Genomic DNA, 11,143 nt, shown 5'->3' with positions numbered 1-11,143 from the left:
TGTCATAGAAAAGCAGTGGTGCTGTGTTATCTATGGTGTTTCTGTGTTAATTGTAGCAGCTTTTGCTGTGTACTTTAGTGAATGAAACATTTAGTGACTTCTGATCTAAATCAGTCTAACATGTACAATTATACAGACAAAAAAAGGAGCGGCAATGATTCGGTGTGTAGGATTTGTTTATGGATCTTGAACAACCCACCAGCTTTATATGTAAGCACCATTTTTTTGCTTTGTACACAGTCTCTTCTCTGTAGGCACCATGCAGGATTCAAAATGAACTTTTGCGTTAGGTATCTCGTTTCCCTTTTAGTCATAACAGGTAATATGCATGGCAATGCAGGAAGTTAATGACATGCAAACACATCTCAAGAAGGTTTTTCACAGCTACCGTGTTTCATCCACCAAACATTGCTCCCAATTGAGGTGAGACTTTCAAAGACAACCCAGATTGGACTTGAACCAACAATTCCAAGCCCGAAGGTTGATGCCTTATCCATTAGGCCACTGGGCCATTTCGCCAATCATTTGGCATGATCTTTTGTATGCCTTCAACAAGATGCCAACGCATGGAAAACTGCACTTTAGGATCTCGATGCCAGTTTGCATTCCGTCAAATAAGATGTGTGCAACTAATGGTCAAAACATTTTCTTTGTGCAATCATCCACATTCGTGTCTCATTGGTCCTGGGGTATGTTTCTCGCGTATGGTGTGACTGGTCTTGAGTTTTAAATTCCAGACAAGGCCACTCTCATTAACTTGAAATCACAACCTTTCTGCAGCTATTTTCTTGTTTGCATTTCATTATCATCCACCTAACAAGAGACCATTAGTTGAAAGCCACGAGGTATTTGAAGTCAAGATCTCCATTACCAGAGCTTAGCGGAACCTTTTAGGTTCGTAACGTGACAGTGAGATTCAAGCAAGATTGGGTGAATCTTTATTTGAAGTGTGCAGCAAGTCTGAGAATTCGAAGCTAACTATTGTCTCAGATCATCACGCCTAAGTTTTGAGAAGACCAGTCGGAATTGTTTCACACAACTTAAATTTAACCCAACAAAGACAACCCAGATGGGACTTGAACCCACAATCCCCAGCTTCGAAGGCTGATGCCTTATCCATTAGGCCACTGGGTCAACACTAGCCTTTGTCATATCTGATGTATGGCTCAGGAAGTTCCTGTAACTCAGAAAAACAGTACTTTAGGATCCCTATGCCATATTGCATTCAGACGATCTGGTGTGTACACCTAATGACAAAACAGCTTCTCTGAGGAGTTTTCCATTGTCATGTCGTTTTGACCTAAGGGTATGAACCTAGCTTTTGAGGGTAACACTGGATTGTCTTGCACAGTCAACTTAAAAGGAACTGCATCAAAGACAACCCAGTTGGTACTTTAAAACCCACAATCCCCAGCTTCGAAGGCTGGTGCCCTATCCATTAGGCCACTGGACTGTTTTTATACTTACTGTGAACTGTATATGCCTCCAGAGAGTTGCTGACACACGTAACAAAAACAACATGAACAAAGAGTAGATTGGATTGGTCTCACAGAATTTCTTGTGGCACTGCAGGTTCCTTCTACAGGGCTCGTTGGTCTAGGGGTATGATTCTCGCTTAGGGTGCGAGACGTCCCGGGTTCAAATCCCGGACGAGCCCTACGACTGTCATAGAAAAGCAGTGGTGCTGTGCTATCTATGGTGTTTCTGTGTTAATTGTAGCAGCTTTTGCTGTGACTTTAGTGAATGAACATTTAGTGGACTTCTGATCTAAATCAGTCTAACATGTACAATTATACAGACAAAAAAAGGAGCGGCAATGATTCGGTTGTTAGATTTGTTTATGGATCTTGAACAACCCACCAGCTTTATATGTAAGCACCATTTTTTTGCTTTGTACACAGTCTCTTCTCTGTAGGCACCATGCAGGATTCAAAATGAACTTTTCGCGTTAGGTATCTCGTTTCCCTTTTAGTCATAACAGGTAATATGCATGGCAATGCAGGAAGTTAATGACATGCAAACACATCTCAAGAAGGTTTTCACAGCTACCGTGTTTCATCCACCAAACATTGCTCCCAAATTGAGGTGAGACTTTCAAAGACAACCCAGATTGGACTTGAACCAACAATTCCAAGCCCCGAAGGTTGATGCCTTATCCATTAGGCCACTGGGCCATTTCGCCAATCATTTGTCATGGATCTTTTGTATGCCTTCAACAAGATGCCAACGCATGGAAAACTGCACTTTAGGATCTCGATGCCAGTTTGCATTCCGTCAAATAAGATGTGTGCAACTAATGGTCAAACATTTTCTTTGTGCAATCATCCACATTCGTGTCTCATTGGTCCTGGGGTATGGTTCTCGCGTATGGTGTGACTGGTCTTGAGTTTCAAATTCCAGACAAGGCCACTCTCATAAACTTGAAATCACAACCTTTCTGCAGCTATTTTCTTGTTTGCATTTCATCATCATCCACCTAACAAGAGACCATTAGTTGAAAGCCACGGGGGTACTTGAAGTCAAGATCTCCATTACCAAAGCTTAGCGGAACCATTTAGGTTTGTAACGTGACAGTGAGATTCAAGAAAGATTGGATAAATCTTATTTGAAGTGTGCAGCAATTCTTTGAATTCGAAGCTAACTATTGTCCTCAGATCATCACGCCTAAGTTTTGAGAAGACCAGTCGGAATTGTTTCACACAACTTAAATGTAACCCAACAAAGACAACCCAGATGGGACTTGAACCCACAATCCCCAGCTTCGAAGGCTGATGCCTTATCCATTAGGCCACTGGGTCAACACTAGCCTTTGTCATATCTGATGTATGGCTCAGGAAGTTCTTGTTACTCAGAAAACAGTACTTTAGGATCCCTATGCCATATTGCATTCAGACGATCTGATGTGTACACCTAATGACAAAACAGCTTCTCTGAGGAGTTTTCCATTGTCATGTCTTTTTGACCTAAGGGTATGAACCTAGCTTTTTAAAGGTAACATTGGATTGTCTTGCACAGTCAACTTAAAAGGAACTGCATCAAAGACAACCCAGTTGGTACTTTAAACCCACAATCCCCAGCTTTGAAGGCTGGTGCCTTATCCATTAGGCCACTGGACTGTTTTATACTTACTGTGAACTGTAATATGCCTCCAGGGAGTTGCTGACACACGTAACAAAAACAACATGAACAAAGAGTAGATTGGATCAGTCTCACAGAATGTTTGGTGGCACTGCAGACTGCTTCTACAGGGCTCGTTGGTCTAGGGGTATGATTCTCGCTTTGGGTGTGAGAGGTCCCGGGTTCAAATCCCGGACGAGCCCTACGACATTCATAGAAAAAGCAGCGGTGCTGTGCTATCCAAGGTGTTTCTATGTTAATTGTAGCAGCTTTTGCTGTGACTTTAGTTAATGAACATTTAGTAGACTTCTGATCTAAATCAGTCTAACATGTACAATTATACAGACAAAAAAGGAGCGGCAATGATTCGGTTGTTAGATTTGTTTATGGATCTTGAACAACCCACCAGCTTTATATGTAAGCACCATTTTTGTCTTTGTACACAGTCTCTTCTCTGTAGGCACCATGCAGGATTCAAAACGGCCTTTCGCGTTAGGTATCTCGTCACCCTTTTAGTCATAATAGGTAATATGCATGGCAATGCAGGAAGTTAATGACATGCAAACACATCTCAAGAAGGTTTTCACAGCTACCGTGTTTCATCCACCAAACATTGCTCCCAAATTGAAGTGAGACCTTCAAAGACAACCCAGATGGGACTTGAACCAACAATCCCAAGCCCCGGAGGCTGATGCCTTATCCCTTAGGCCACTGGGCCATTTCGCCAATCATTTGTCATGGATTTTTTGGATGCCTTTAACAAGATGCCAATGCATGGAAAACTGCACTTTAGGATCTCGATGCCAGTTTGCATTCCGTCAAGTAAGATGTGTGCAACTAATGGTCAAACATTTTCTCTGTGCAATCATCCACATTCGTGTCTCATTGGTCCTGGGGTGTGGTTCTTGCGTATGGTGTGACTGGTCTTGAGTTTCAAATTCCAGACAAGGCCACTCTCATTAACTTGAAATCACAACCTTTCTGCAGCTATTTTCTTGTTTGCATTTCATCATCATCCAACTAACAAGAGACCATTAGTTGAAAGCCACGGGGTACTTGAAGTCAAGATCTCCATTACCAAAGCTTATCGGAACCATTTAGGTTTGTAACGTGACAGTGAGATTCAAGCAAGATTGGATGAATCTTATTTGAAGTGTGCAGCAAGTCTGAGAATTCGAAGCTAATTATTGTCCTCAGATCATCACGCCTAAGTTTTGAGAAGACCAGTCGGAATACAACCCAGTTGGGAATTGAACCCACAATCCCCAGCTTCGAAGGCTGATGCCTTATCCATTAGGCCACTGGGTCAACACTAGCCTTTGTCGTATCTGATGTATGGCTCAGGAAGTTCTTGTTACTCAGAAAACAGTACTTTAGGATCCCTATGCCATATTGCATTCAAACGATCTGATGTGTACACCTAATGACAAAACATCTTCTCTGAGGAGTTTTCCATTGTCATGTCTTTTTGACCTAAGGGTATGAACCTAGCTTTTTAAAGGTAACACTGGATTGTCTTGCACAGTCAACTTAAAAGGAACTGCATCAAAGACAACCCGGTTGGTACTTTAAACCCACAATCCCCAGCTTCGAAGGCTGGTGCCTTATCCATTAGCCCACTGGACTGTTTTATACTTACTGTGAACTGTAATATGCCTCCAGGGAGTTGCTGACACACGTAACAAAAACAACATGAACAAAGAGTAGAGTGGATCGGTCTCACAGAATTTTTGGTGGCACTGCAGACTGCTTCTACAGGGGTCGTTGGTCTAGGGGTATGATTCTCGCTTTGGGTGCGAGAAGTCCCGGGTTCAAATCCCGGACGAGCCCTCCGACAGTCATAGAAAAAGCAGAGATGCTGTGCTATCCAAGGTGTTTCTATGTTAATTGTAGCAGCTTTTGCTGTTACTTTAGTTAATGAACATTTAGTGGACTTCTGATCTAAATCAGTCTAACATGTACAATTATACAGACAAGAAAAGGAGCGGCAATGATTCGGTTGTTAGATTTGTTTATGGATCTTGAACAACCCACCAGCTTTATATGTAAGCACCATTTTTGTCTTTGTACACAGTCTCTTCTCTGTAGGCACCCAACCCGATCTCATAACTTTGCATACAAATAACACGACTTTCCACCTTCCCTTTGCATGCAATGCATACGCCAAAATCCGTTTTTGCGTGCATATGATACGCCAATCCTTCCCATTCATTTCTTTGGAGAACAGATGCGTCCATATACCACGCACCAACTTTAACGGCGATGACGTCATCAACGAGACTCGGTTCAACGCCAGTTCACCTGATGAGCGTCGACATTGAATCAAGTAAGTAAGGGCTTTTCCACTCTTTTTGTGATGAGATCACGGCGTTAACTGCATTTTAATAAATTTTGTGTTTCTTCTTCACGTTACATGAGTCGTGTGTTAGAAATTGTGCGTTCAAAGTTGTTATTCAAGTGTAACATCTGGACGTTCAGTTAGCACAGCTGGTAACTTAGCCCAGCAATCACATTACTGCTGCCATTACTGGAGATAATATTAATAAATTAATCAGTTTTTATCATGTTGTGACATGATTGGACATTTTTAAACATCGGGGATGACGGCACTGCAGATCTAATTCAAACATGTAACGTTAACCTTAATTATATTTTGGTGAAAAGATTTGTTCAGTTTGCTGAACGTGATTCAAAGATTTGAGTCAGTAAAATGAGTCTTAGCAATCTTTTTAGCTAAAGTGGTAACGTCTAGCATTAAAGTGGACTAACAAGTGCGAATGGGCCCCTAAACCGGTTTATTTTCATCTTGTGGTCATCTATACTATTATTAGTCATAGCTGACGCCAGATCGGTATTACAGAGCATACGGTTTACATTTACAAAAAAAGAAAACACGTTAGCAGGCATCACTAGTTGCTTGCAGATTCATTGTACAGACATAACACGTTTAGAGAAAAGGCATAACACGTAAAATCTAAATTAAATTTAAATAATTAATCCTTTTAAAATAAATTTCTAAAACTTAAAAAACACTCAAGTTAACTAGATTGATTCCATTAAAACAATACAATAAATATATTTAAATTAAAATAAAGGTATATGATAAAATAATTGAAATGCAATTTATTTAATAAGGTAAAATGAATAAATAAGATGCAAATAAATTGTATAATATTGTATTGTATACATTGTATAATATAACAGCATATATATATATATATATATATATATATATATATATATATATATATATATATATATATATATATATATATATATATATAAAAGCAAGTAAATGAGTTTCAAATGAGTTTTAAATTTATATTAAAAAAATAAAATTAATAAATACAGTGCTACAATTAGCAGGGTGGAAAAATGTGTAACAAAATTGATATTTTCCAATTAATTCTTTAAATACATTTTCGCTAATTATTTATTTATAAGTCTGAGGTGTTTAAAAAAAACATTAAACTGATCAATAATCTTATATAGTGCATTTTATCTAAACAAAAATTAAGCACGATTTAGACTAAAGATATTTTCCCCAGCATAAAAAAAAACATTTGCTATATTTTAAATGAGGCATTTACCAATACAGCTACAAAAAAAAAAAAAAACTTTACAAAACTGTAACCTTGTTAAAATAAATGAATAAAAAATTACAAATTTTAAGTCACATATTTGATGTGGTCCAAGCTTTGCTTTGAATTGTGATAATCAACTCAAGTTTGAGTTGCAGTCAGAAATCAGATTGAACTGACATTTTATTTTTTGTTTTAGTACAATGTTAAGTGGAAACAAACATAAATTAGAAGCTGTTCTTCTTCTCGCTGATGCATTTGTTGAGGAGATACATTTTTTTTTTGTTATACACAAATATTTAAACAATTAACTCCAGTTAGTTAATGCCTAGTTTTCTCCCATCTGTTTAATTACATGCTAAGTCAAAAAAAAAGAGTCAGATCAACCTGAAGTCCCTGGACAAAACAAAGTAACCTGGTGGAAGAGGGACTGCGATGGGCAACGGGTGTCCACCTCGAAACGTCAGAAAAAAAGATCATCATCTGGTTGGTATCTATTTTATAAAGTTAATGACAAACTCTTTTAATAGTGAATAATGATGTGTGAATGAACTAGGAAGGAGTTTAATAGTGCTCTTGCTACTCAGTAGACTTAATGCAAAAATAGGTAATGTCAATAACAGTGTAATGACATGTATGTATAGGTTTAATATTTTCCATATTGCAAGATTTCCAAAAGTTACATTGTTTATTTATTTATTTATTTTTTTTGTATATTTGGCAAGGAGTTTCAATGAATTGTTGTAATGTGGCTTGTTTTATTTATTTATTTTTTTTACTTCTAAACAGTTTGTTTCCCATGTGCTAGTTCCTCTCCACCATGTATTACCCATCAATATCCTGGTAAGAAGAATTTTATTTTTTTATTTATTTATTTATTTATTTTCATTCAAAACCTATGATTCATCTGAAAACAGGGACATAGGCAGAAAGAAATCCTCAAGACAATGAGGAAATTGCCTGTTTGCTGTTTAGTAACTAGCCAGCTAACAATGGTTTTTCCTAAAGCCTTTTCTACAGTCCCCTAATACGCCTCAAGCATTAATGTTACCATCATTTGTTGGTGTTAACCCGACAGTAGAAAAACTTAAGAAAACATCATTGTGTCTATTTATTTACTTGTGTATATGTGTGTACATTTCTTTTTATTTAGCTTTTAAATTAATTTCAGTAATATTATTGACAAATATGAACATTTTAATTTAATTGCAATACAATTTGTAAAGTAATTTTAGTAGATACTTTAGTAACTTTTAGTAGATAGATTATATGAGAGACTTGCTTTGTTTACCAAATAAGTGGATCTAATTGGATTTGCATTGTAAACATTAAATAAAAGTTAAAAAGGTATAATTTTTTATTTCATATATTAAGTTTTTAATTATGATACTCCCAGAATCATTCCACATAAATCTTTCCAACTATCCTTTCACCCTCAGCCTTCTGTTCCATCACCGGATTATCACTTTACTAAAACTAATGGAAATCCCAATTAGTTGAATGTAGGTGAATTACAGTGTTGAATTTATTTTATTATTTTTTCATTTCTTTCCTTCTCTCTTTGAAGATTTTAATATGCAGAGGCTAGAGAACCTTCTTCAGGAATCTGAGACCATCATCCTTGAAGATCCTCCTGAAGACACCATCCTGCAGTCTCCATTGTCCATTTGGGGACAAAGAAAAAAAGAGGTCCAACAGTGTTGGCAAGAGGCGAGGCCACAAAACCTTGCCAACTTGTTGTCGGCTGAAAGGATTCCCACGATGACATGTAGTCACTGTCATGTGAGAGAAGCAATTATCCGTTGTAGGGAATGTTTGCCATCAGAGTGGTTTTGTGAATGTTGAGACACATTAATACACAAACACCACATTTTGCACAGTAGGCAAACCACAATCAGTGGCTTTTTTAAATACATCCCTCCAATGGAATTTGTGAAACTCCATGACAGTAACTACATCATCTGTGAACAAGGTTTGTGATGATTTGCATTCCCCCCCCAACAGACATCAACTTAAATTATGCATTGTACTTTTATTACATTGTACAATTATTACATCTTAATTATTACATCTTAATTGTCCTTTGCTTTTACAGATTGTTTGCTACCAACAGCCTTGCCTCAGATAATTTGTTCCTGTAATAATGCTGATGTTGCTGTATCTGTTGGAAGATCTATCATTCTGGTTCGCATAAGTGGTAGGATTGTTTAAAAAATATTATTTATCTAACACATTACTTCCTTGTAACTTCCTTGTCTTTCATGTGCTCCTGGGCGTTATAACCTTCACACACCATTGCTGACATGCAAACATTGCAATGAGCAATGGACTCCAGGGGTCATTGACTTCGAAAGCAGTGGTTATTGGCGTGCTACCATGCAAGCCCAGACACTATTCCACCAAGATCTATTTCATTCGTTTGAGGCTATGAAGACAGCAGCTCCAGGAATGTCAGTAAAAGCATTCACAGCACTGCTAGACCAGAGAACAAAGCAGTTTGGAAGAGTGAGTAAAAATGAGAATCTGAAAGATCATTACGTTAATTAGTGGGATTCTGATATAACCTGATATGAAATTCAAGGTTTACAACTGGCTATAGTATTTAAGGCTACTGAAATTAAACAAAATGAAGGTCAAATAAGACAACATGGTAATACATGGTTTTCTTGGATTTGTGAATGCACTAACAGATCTGTGATTTTGGATGTTATTGTCATTGTATACTGCAACTTGTGTATTTTAGACTTGCAAAGTGAATGCGGATGCTTTTCAGAGAAGCTTTTTGCAATATGTGTACTGCAACTCTGAACAGAACCAACTACTGGGAAAGGAGCCATTTCTCTGTCCAGCCTGTAGCCCTGAAATGGTGGCTGTTTCAGTGGATGGTAACTGAAAACTCTACAGGTTCCAAAAAACAAACCAGTGAGTGTTGTATGCACATTAAAAACAGACTATGCAGTACATGTATGTACTTGCTACTAACATTATCATTGTGATATAGCTTTAATGTATCTAAAATAAAGCTGTTGATACTGTAGCTGTTGAATATAGATTTATAAATTAAATTATTGATAGGTTACACGTCTACTAATAATTTATTTTCTTATAGGAGTCAAGAACCAGGTTTTTTTGATGGAGTTTTTTTAGCCCAAGACTCCATGGTGTCTAATTTTGTTGAGGAAGTCCGTGGTGCAGTCAAGAGTGTTAGTTTTTTAAATCCGGCTGATAAACAGATATCTTTGCCTTATTTTATAAATAATTAGATGTAAAGTAGGAAATACTGTAGCCTTCTTACTTGGGTGAGGGAGCCTTTATTAAGGTGTTATGAGTAATTCAGAATAACCTGTGTTATGAATATCGGGCTTGACTATATATTCAGACTCAATATACATACATAAATATATATATATATATATATATATATATATATATATATATATATATATATATATATATATATATATATATATATATATTAGGCTTATGACATTATGATATACTCTAATATTAAAAAGGGTTACTTTAACAGGTATAATAACCAAAAAATACTTAGTGTATTGCTTTATTGTCAGTACATGTTTAGTTTAAAAAAAAATTAAAACAAATAAAGATTTTAAAAGGATTTTACAGTACAATATGTAATACTTTACAATTAAGTCTCATTAGTAGATGTTATTTTGAAAATTGAGGAAAACAGATTTATTAGTACTATGTTAATATTAGTCTAAGAAACTGAATTCTATCAGTTATTAACTTTATATAAAAACATGATTATGACTTTTGAGTTATGTTTTTGAGTTATCTAAAGTAATGTATTATTAGTAAGTAACTAAGAAATTAACATCACCTAAGATAACATTGACACTAAATTAACTAATGTTAAATGGAGCCTTACATTACAAAGTTATTGAACAAAAGGACTTTATATAGTCACAATGTTCATTTTGTTTGAAAATAAATTAAGTCTTCAAGCTATTAATGCTGTGAATGTCACCACCAATGCAACAATCAGTATAATTTTAAACAGCACTATAACAATTCAATTAATAATGATTATGCACAGTATTTTGAAGTGCCCATGATATCAATATCCCATCAATATTATTCATTATCAATATATATTGAATAATTGATTATATAATAAATGACAAAATGTTGACATTGTTTGTATGTTTGACCAGCCTCGTAATTTAATATAGTTAATGTCAATGTCATTATTGTCATTAATGTCAAAAATAAAAATGTGAAACTATTTACTTTGGTAGACACCAGGAAAAGCAATGTGTGGGGAATCCCACTGGACAGCAGCAAGAGAGACATCAAAGCAAGCCAACAAGTTGGATGAAGAAGGTGTGGAAATTGCTGTGTGCAGGCATGGATTCCTCCTAAAAGGTTGGGCTTGGGATTGGTCTTAACAAATATTAGCAATTACAAATGTTTGTGGA

The 11,143-nt window shown here is 36.4% G+C and overlaps 6 non-coding genes across 6 annotated transcripts; 3 read left to right on the top strand and 3 right to left on the bottom strand.

Annotated features, from left to right (window-relative positions):
• Nucleotides 1–1,061: 1,061 nt before the first annotated feature.
• On the bottom strand, nt 1,062–1,134 carry trnar-ucg (transfer RNA arginine (anticodon UCG)). The gene has a single exon. It is a non-coding gene; the product is annotated as a tRNA-Arg (tRNA).
• Nucleotides 1,135–1,585: 451 nt separating this feature from the next.
• trnap-agg (transfer RNA proline (anticodon AGG)) lies at nt 1,586–1,657 on the top strand. Its single transcript has one exon. It is a non-coding gene; the product is annotated as a tRNA-Pro (tRNA).
• Nucleotides 1,658–2,725: 1,068 nt separating this feature from the next.
• trnar-ucg (transfer RNA arginine (anticodon UCG)) lies at nt 2,726–2,798 on the bottom strand. Its single transcript has one exon. It is a non-coding gene; the product is annotated as a tRNA-Arg (tRNA).
• Nucleotides 2,799–3,248: 450 nt separating this feature from the next.
• Nucleotides 3,249–3,320, top strand: trnap-ugg (transfer RNA proline (anticodon UGG)). The gene has a single exon. It is a non-coding gene; the product is annotated as a tRNA-Pro (tRNA).
• Nucleotides 3,321–4,352: 1,032 nt separating this feature from the next.
• On the bottom strand, nt 4,353–4,425 carry trnar-ucg (transfer RNA arginine (anticodon UCG)). The gene has a single exon. It is a non-coding gene; the product is annotated as a tRNA-Arg (tRNA).
• A 450-nt stretch (nt 4,426–4,875) lies between these two features.
• On the top strand, nt 4,876–4,947 carry trnap-ugg (transfer RNA proline (anticodon UGG)). Its single transcript has one exon. It is a non-coding gene; the product is annotated as a tRNA-Pro (tRNA).
• Nucleotides 4,948–11,143: the final 6,196 nt, after the last annotated feature.

Source organism: Danio aesculapii, unplaced genomic scaffold (assembly GCF_903798145.1).
Source record: "Danio aesculapii unplaced genomic scaffold, fDanAes4.1, whole genome shotgun sequence".
In the NCBI taxonomy this organism is placed as follows: domain Eukaryota; kingdom Metazoa; phylum Chordata; class Actinopteri; order Cypriniformes; family Danionidae; genus Danio; species Danio aesculapii.
This window is presented reverse-complemented; position numbering and strand designations above follow the sequence as displayed.